The sequence below is a fragment of the Pipistrellus kuhlii genome, unplaced genomic scaffold, assembly GCF_014108245.1.
Source record: "Pipistrellus kuhlii isolate mPipKuh1 unplaced genomic scaffold, mPipKuh1.p scaffold_m20_p_1, whole genome shotgun sequence".
Taxonomy (NCBI): Eukaryota; Metazoa; Chordata; class Mammalia; order Chiroptera; family Vespertilionidae; genus Pipistrellus; species Pipistrellus kuhlii.
In genome coordinates, this window is record NW_023425404.1 from 60204916 (window position 1) to 60214515 (window position 9600).

The following is a 9600-nucleotide window of genomic DNA, read 5'->3' on the forward strand; positions in this document are numbered from 1 at the left end:
AGAGATAAGAATTGGGATAACTTTCTTCTGTAGCTCTGATATAAAGTGCAGCTATATGTTTATCATATTTTATCCACCATAGAAAAAATAAACAAGAAAAAACTTCCATCAAAGACGAGTTTTTGTTTTGTTTTGTTTTGTTTATCATAAATGGGTGTTGGATTTTATCAAATGTTTTTTTCTGAGAAGGCTATAAAAAGTTCTCACAACAGGAACTGGGTAAAAGTTGGCCTGTTGCTTACAGTCTGCCCTCAGCTTCTCAGTGCTTCCCCATTACTTCTGCAATAAATATCTATTGTAGCATCTAACCCTCTGGCCACTTTCAACACAGTCTCTCTTTCCACTACTACTGATTTTGCATCTTGTTCTCTAGAAATAGAAAACAACATGAAAATCCTGAGTTCACTAGTATTTTTATCATTCTCTGCTGTTCCTGTCCTCTGGCATATTTCCCCCCAACTTGGCCTTTCCAGTATCAGACTCAGATCAGCACTTTAAGAATATTTCTTTGACTTCTGCAGGCACATTTGGATATGTGTTTTCCAAGTCTTCTTATTATTACAAACTTATATCATGTTAATTTTGATACTGCATTTTATTAGCTTTCTTCTTATTTGGTGTAATATCGTATAATTTCTTTGAGGGTAAGCATTATATCTTATTAGATTCAATGCACAAAATTCTTGTACGAGGGGAGGGGGGGTTTCCCTCAGTCCAGCTTGCACCCTCTCCAATTGTGGACCTTTTGGGGGACATCCGACTGCCGGTTTAGGCCCGGGATCTCACATCCCTCTCGCAATCTGGGACTGCTGGCTCCTAACTGCTCGCCTGCCTGTCTGCCCAATTGCCCTTCCCTGCCTTTCAGCCTGATCACCTCTAACTTCCCTCCCCTGCTGACCTGGTTGCCCCCAACTTCCCTGTCCTGCCTGCCTGATCTCTCCCCAATGACCCTCCCCTGACGTCCTGATCTTGCCCTAACTGCCCTCTTCTGCTGGCCAATTTGGTTCTGATTGGTCAGTTTCTATGCCAGTCAGTGTCTCTGGGCCTGATCAACAGGGCCTGATCAGAAAGGTGGGATTGATCAGCAGCCCCTATGGCAGCCTGGAGAGAAATGGAGGCGAGGCTGCTGGCCAGACAGGGAGAGAAAGAGAAAGACAAGTGCTGATCAAAAGCTGCCTCAAAGGCGATGGGTCAATCCCTGCTCCTCTCTTTAGTCCTCTCTCTGGCCCTGATTCACAGCATCCTCAGCGGTCAGTGCTGGGGCACTGTGCCTGCAGCAGAAGCTGACTTCCTGCTGATCAAGCCTTGGTCTTTACTGGTGGTTTTGACTTGGGGTTTTTATGTTAGGATTATTCTGTTTACTAAGGACAGGGAAGTTCCTGATATGTAAAAAGGGGCAAAATAAACCCACACTTCTTGGATTATCTTTACTGTGAGAAGAGAATTAGGTGAGATCTATTTGATAAAGGCAGAAAATTCTACTTATGACAATTCATCTCTACTGACTAATGCTGAACTAAGTTAACAAGAAGCTGATTCTATCTGACTGCAATTAAAGATAAGATACACTTGGAAGAACTAATATAGGTTTTCAATGTATAATGAAATGTAAACAATTAAGAGCAGATTTCTATTGAAGTGCAGTCAAGGAAAGAGAATCAGGACACAGGAGGAGAAAAACATTAGAAAATAGAAGTATAGCTGGAACTTCTAGTACTATGTTGAACAGGAGCAGTAAACCTGGGATCCCTGTCTTATTCCTGGTCTTAAGGGAAACACTTTTTTAGATTTTGCCCATTGGATATGATATTGACTATACGTTTTTCATTTACAGCTTTTATTATGCTGAAGTATGGTCTCTCTATTCCCACTTTGCTAAGAGGTTTTATCATAAATGGGTGCTAGATTTTATAGAATGTTTTTTTCTGCATCTACTGATATGATCATGTGATTTTTATCTTTCATTTTGATTATGCAATGTATCATATTTATTGATTTGCAAATATTAAACCATCCTTTCATCCCTGGAATAAACCCCACTTTATTATGTTGTATGATCTTTTTAATGTATTGCTGGATCTGATTTGCTAATATTTTGTTGAGGATTTTAGTGTCTATGTTCATTGGGGATATTGGCTTATAATTTTATTTCTTTATAATGTCTTTATCTGGTTTTGGCATTAGGATATATAATAATTGTCCTCATAAAAAGAGCTTGGAAATATTCCCTCCTCTTGAAATTTTTGGAATAGTTTGAGGAAGATAGGTATTAGCTATTTTTGAGTATTTGGTAAAATTCACCTGTATAGCCATCCAGTCCAGGATTTTTATTTTTCTGATAGTTTTAAAAATTATTATTACTGCTTCAATTTCACTAGTTGTGATTTTTCTGGTCAGAGAGAGCTCTTACCCTTTTCAAAAGCATAGATGGACCTGAAGGGTATTATACTAAGCAAAATAAGCCAGACAGAGACAGACACACATTACATAATCTAATATATGGAATCTAATGAACAAATAAACTGACAAACAAAGTGAAACTGATAGCATGGAACAGACTGGCAAAAGTGCCCAAGGGGAAAAGGATGGGGTAACAGGATAAAGAAGGTGAAGGGATTAGCTAAAGAACATATATGCAATTCCCATGGACACAGACAATAGTTTGGTGACAGTTGGGGTGGAAGTGGGGGTGGGAGTGAGGGAGAAGTGGGTGGCAGTAGGCAAAGGTATGGAGGGAGAGGAATACTGTAATTGTGTCAACATTAGACAATTTTTATTAAAAACAAATTAATTAATTAATTAATTAATTAATTAAAAAAAGTATAACAGATTTTATACTACTCTTTGGCTTAAATCCTCAAAGAGGAATAATTTGTAGGAATGTCAACATTCCCAGGTGATTCAATAAATGCTGTTTGTTAAGATTTAGTTGTCAAAGGTTGGAGGCAAGAGTGGATTATCTCAAAGTGGGGATTAGAGCTGGCCAAGTTATAGGTATGGCAGTGGAAAAGGCATATTAAACATTTTAAGTTCTTTATTAAGGGTGACAAACTGCTGAGGTAATACACATGAATGAAGTGGTCTGGTGTAAAATAAGAGATGAGATATCCAATACTCACCTGTTTGAAAAACAGCTACAGCTTAGAATTGTGGCTCAGTATTTGAGGATTTGTGTTTGCGTTTAGTTTTTTTAAGAAAATCCATCAAACTATATTTCAAAAAATATTTTTTATTGATTTCAGAGAGGAAGGAAGAGGAAGAGAGAGATAGAAACATCAATGATGAGAGGGAATCATTGATTGGCTGCCTCCTGCATGCTTTCTATTAGGGATTGAGCCCACAATCTGGGCATGTGCCCCTGACCAGAAATGTGCCCTTGACCAAAACTTCTAGTTCATGGGTCTCCACTCAACTCCTGAGCCACATTGGTTGGGGCAATCAAGCTCCATTTTTTATGTGAAAAATCCCACTACCTTATTTTATTAACCATGGGCTCAGTGCATGAATTTGTGCACCTTGAAAGGAACTGTGGGGTGTGAGGCTGCAGTGGATACCGGAGTGGGACTTGGCCCATCCTCCATGCCCCCGCCTGGCCCCTCCCACCACAGACCCTGGTCCCCTGTCTGCCAGCAGTCCTGCTCCTGCTGCTGCTGCTCCCATGCACTGATGGCTCAGGTCCCGCTTGCACCCACTGACATTGTGGAGCAATTGGGGCCAGTGCCAACAGTAGGTACAAGTGGCAGCTGCTTCCCTTGATTGCCCCTTAGGAGCTGGTGGAGGTGGAGGAGCCCTCAGGGTGATCAGGCCAGCAGCCACCGCTTGCACCCACTGATGGTGCTCAGGGACTGTAACCAGAGCCTGGTACCAGCAGTGGGTGTGAGCACCAAGCCAGGCCATGGTGCATAGGAGCAAAGAATTTTCAATAAACACCAGAGGCTCAGCCCAATGACAGAGACCTTTGCTCTGCCTTGGTCTGGTACTACTACTCACCTGCTTCATCATCCCACCTCAGCTGATGCCTGCCATGTTCCACCCTCTGCCACCTGCTGCCGATGCCCACCATGACCCGCACACACACCCTGGTTGTCAATGCATGTTATAGAGACTGGTTGGTCTATTTGCATATTAGGATTTTATATATATACATTAGTTTTATCTTATATAATAAAAGGATAATATGCAAATCAATGGAATGGAGGGATGACTGGTCACTATGATGCACACTGACCACTAGGGGCCAGACACTTAATGCAGGACCTGCCCCCTGTGGTCAATGTACTCCCACAGGTGGAGTGATGCTCAGCCAGAAGCCAGGCTCAAGGTTGGCAAGTGCAGTGGCAGTGGTGGGAGCCTCTCCTGCCTCCTAGGCTGCTTCTCCCACCACTTCAGCAGTGCTAAGGATGCCCAGAGGGGAGTGGGCTTAAGTGGGCAGTCGGACATCCCTGAAGGCTCCTGGACTGCAAAAAGGTGAAAGCAGGACTGAGGGACCATCAGTGCACAAATGTTGTGTACCGCGCCTCTAGTCCTATCTAATAAAAGAGTAATATGCAAATTGACTGTACCTCTGCTACACCCACAAGCCATGCCCACCAGCCAATCAGGAGCAAGTACCGTATTTTCCTGCCTATAAGACGACCCCCTAATTTTACAGTTAAAACATAGGTTTAGGCCTATATTCGCTGTATAAAACACAGAACATGTACCCTGTGTTCTAGTAAAAAGTCTGCTCAGATTGGCCAGAGTCAGAGAGGCGGTCTATTAAAAAAAGAACTGGTGTTGCCTCTGAAGTGGGGGGTAGTCTTATACAGCAAATATAGGCCTAAACCTATGTTTTAACTGTAAAATTAGGGGGTCGTCTTATATGCCGAAAAATATGGTATGCAAATTAAACTAACCAAGATGACTGCAGCCACAGAGCAAACAGGAGGCTTGGGTTTCCCAGCAATGGAGAAAGCTAAGCTTTCTACACACCCTGGCCAGTCCACACCTCCACTCAATTATAGAAGATAAATAAATCTCAGATCCCAAGGCTTCCATTTGGGGCATCTAAGGGTGTGGCCAGCCTACAAACAACCACAGGCCCCTTGCCCAGGCCACCCTTTGCCTCAAGGATACTCCCATCCTGATCCAGGACACCCTTCAAGGTAAACCAGCAGGCCTCTATCCTATCTATTATATAAAAGAGAAATATGCAAATTAAACATCACTCCAACACACAAGTTGGCTGCCCCATGTGTTCAAAGATGGCTGCCCCATGTGGACACAAGATGGTCACCACAAGATGGCCAGCAGGGGAGAGCAGTTGGGAGGAATCAGGCCTGCAGTGGAGGGCAGTTGTGAGCAATCAGGCCAGCAGGGGAGGGCAGCTGGGAGGGACCAGGCCTTCAGGGGAGGGCAGTAGGGGACCAGGCCTGCAGGGTATGACAGTTAGGGGCAATCAGGCTATCAGGGGAGTGGTTGGGAGGTGATCAGGCTGACAGGCAGAAATAGTTAAGGGTAATCAGAAAGGCAGGCAGGCGAGCAGTTGGGAGCCAGCAGGCCTGAATTGTGAGAAGAATGTCTGACTTCCCATTTAGGCCTGATCCTACTGGGATCCTAAATGGGCAGTTGGACATCCATTGAGAGGTCCCAGATTGGAAAAGGTGCAGTCTGGGCTGAGGGACACCACCCCCCTCCATGCACAAATGTTGTGCACTGGGTCACTAGTTTCTTTATAAACCTTTGAGGGAAATGAAAAAATATTGGGAATGCAGGCAGTTGCAGCTTGCAGCCTATTGACCTGCAAAGATGATAGATCAACTTTCTCCAAATCACAAACCCAGTAAGTGATGCACAGTTGAATTTAGGTCAGGCAATCTGTCTTGCATGGGGCTGCTCACCATCCTCACTCCAGGAGTTCTTAGTAGTGTGAGTGTAAACATGTGCATACACTGAAACACACACACACACACACACACACACGCACACACATAGAGATAAATGTACCACAGACCTCTTGGGAAATTCAGTGAAGCCTAAGGTTTTCTCATTAGAAAAATAGCTCAAAACCATGAAATAAAATACATAAGAGCTCAAAGAAAACCAATTATACTGAAATATATCAAAATGAGCAATGAGGACACAGGAATGGGCTTTACCACCAAGAAGTGTCCAGATAGGGATTAGATGTAATCCTGGAACTTCTATTTAGCTAGATGTAATGGCTGATACTATAATTTTAAGGTTTCAATTTTAACAATTTCCTGGACAATACTTTCACCATGTCTTTAAATAAACAGTTCTTTTATATTTTCATATATCTAAACAGCATTTCTGCCTTTAGTTAAAATGTATTTATTAGGGGACCTGACCGCCGGGCACTCCCACTGCACTCGACTGCCAGAGCGATAATAAGATGTCTGAAAAGCTATATATGATAAACCCACAGCCAACATTATACTCAATGGGCAAAAACTAAAACCATTCCCTCTAAGAACAGGAATAAGACAGGGATGCCCACTATTGCCACTCCTCTTTGACATAGTACTGGAAGTACTAGCCATTGCAATTAGACAAGAGGAGGAAATAAAAGGCATCCAAATTGGGAAAGAAGAAGTAAAGTTATCCTTATTTGCAGATGACATGATATTGTATATAAAAAACCCAAAAGACTCCATTAAAAAACTAATTGGCTTAATAAATGAATTTTGCAATGTAGCAGGATACAAAATTAATGCCAAGAAATCCATGGCATTTCAATACACCAACAGTGAAACTACAGAAACAGAGACTAAGAAAGCAATTCCATTTACCACCGCACCAAAAAAATTAAGATACCTAGGAATAAATTTAACTAAGGAAGTAAAGGACCTATATGCGGAAAACTACACGACACTGAAAAAAGAGATAGAGGAAGATGTAAAGAGATGGAAGAACATATCATGTTCATGGATTGGTAGAATCAACATCATCAAAATGTCCATACTTCCTAAAGCAATCTATAGGTTCAATGCACTCCCCATTAAAATACCAAGGGCATATTTCACTGACCTAGAAAGAATTCTCCAAAAGTTCATTTGGAACAATAAAAGACCCCGAATAGCCACAGCAATCCTGAGAAAGAAGAGTAAAGTAGGAGGGATCTCAATACCAGACTTCAATCTATATTACAAAGCCACTGTTCTCAAAACAGCCTGATACTGGCACAAGAACAGACATATAGATCAATGGAATAGAATCGAGAACCCAGATATCAACCCAAATCACTATGCTCAATTAATATTTGACAAAGGAGGCACGAATATGCAATGGAGTCAAGACAGACTCTTCAATAAATGGTGTTGGGAAAATTGGACAGACACATGCAAAAGAATGAAACTAGATCACCAACTTACACCATTCACAAAAATAAACTCAAAATGGATCAAGGACTTAAACATCAGATGGGAAACCATAAAAATACTAGAAGCATCCACAGGCAGCAAAATCTCAGACGTATGCCAAAAGAACTTCTTCACTGATACTGCAAAAGAAACCATCAGCAAAACAACAAGAAAGCCCACGGTTTGGGAGAACATATTTGCAAATAATACCACTGATAAAGGCTTAATCTACAACATTTACAGATGGCTTTAACAACTAAATAAAAGAAAGATGAATGATCCAATTAAAAAATGGGCAATGGACCTAAATAGAATATTTTCAAAAGAAGACAGAAGGAAGGCCAAAAGGCACATGAAAACATGCTCTAAGTCACTAATTGTCTGAGAGATGCAAATCAAAACAACAATGTGATACCATCTCACACCTGTCAGAGTGGGCAACATCAACAAATCAACAAACGACAAATGTTGGCAAGGTTGCAGAGAAAAAGGAACCCTCGTGCACTGCTGGTGGGAATGCAGACTGGTGCAACCACTGTGGAGAACAGTGTGGAGTTTCCTCAAAAAACTGAAAATGGAACTCCCATTTGACCCAGTAATCCCACTTCTAGGAATATATCCCAAGAAACTAGAAACACGAATCAGAAAGGATATATGCACCCCTATGTTCATAGCAGCACAATCTACAATAGCCAGAATTTGGAAACAGCCTAGGTGCCCATCAGCAGATGATTGGCTCAAAAAACTATGGTACATCTACACAATGGAATACTATGCTGCCATAAAAAAGAAGGAATTCTCATCATTTGCAGCAACCTGGATGGAATTGGAGAACATCATGCTGAGTGAAATAAGCCAATCAGTGAAAGAGAAACACCACATGACCTCACTCATTTATGGATAATAAAGAACATTATAAACTGATGAACCAAAAGATAGATATAGAGACAGGAAAGCAACAAGCAGACTGTCAAATTATAGTGTAGAGGGGAGGAAGATCTGGGGGAGATAATAGATCAGCCAAAGGACTTGTATACATGCATATAAGTACACCAATGGACATAAAACTCTGGGGAGGGAGGGTATGTCTGGGAGGGAGGGAGGGGGGCAAAAAAAATCAATAAAATATATTAAAAAAATAAAATAAAATAAAATATAATAAAAATAAATAAAAATTAAAATAAAATGTATTTATTAATGTATTGTATATAAAATGAATAGATAATGTCATTATTTATTTTCCATTTGATGCTTTTAATAAATCCAGTTATAAGAATTTAAAACATTTCATTACTATATTTTTAATAGGTGAAAGACACAAAATATGTGAATAATATTTTATCCCTTTTTAATTATATACTTATATTTTAAAATGTTATTGTGTCAAAACAAAATAGTGGCCTAATTAACATTGTGTATTTATTATTTTTCCCCTTTCACACACTCTTGAAAAATATTTCAACTTAAAATGAATAAGAAACCTCAAAAATATAATACTTCTTTTGAAAAACACAAGCATACGAAGGACAACATTAACTATAGAAATACACAAAAAATTAATAATTGGCAGAAATCCAATATTTAAACATTAGTTTATTGTAAATAAATTGTTACATCCTACTGTAGTTTTAAAACCATGCCCTTTACATTCAAGTAAGCACATTTATTTTAATTTCAGTCACCCGATGATTTTTACATAAAAATTTAACACAATAACAAAATTATTAATATTTACTTAGACCTTAATGAGTGCCAAGTTCTGCTAGTTTGTTACATGTATTTTGGCTTAATTTTCACAGAATCTCTAATGGTTAAATACTATGTGCACATTTTATAGGTTAAGAAAACATGAAAATGATTCTTGGAAACATTGAAAATACTTGCTCGAGGTTGCACAATGAGAAAGTGTGGCACTGGAATTCAACCTACAGCAGATTGATCCTATCTAATTGCTAAAAATGTGTCACTTAAAGACAAAGGAATAATCTTGTACTTTAATGACTCCCAGACCCCAACAAGGGCTTAAACAAAGAATGTGCTCAAGAAGTAATTATTGAACTAAAAATTGAAATTTCAGAAGTGAGGTTTATATTTAAAACAAAGATGATAATTTTTGCAGAATAATGGGAATGTGGTAAAAGTCATTTCTTCCTTAACTTTTTTCATTCATCTGACTGACTTTGAAGCAAGAAGTAATAGCTTATTCAAATTTAAAATGTGGTTTTATACATAACTCCAA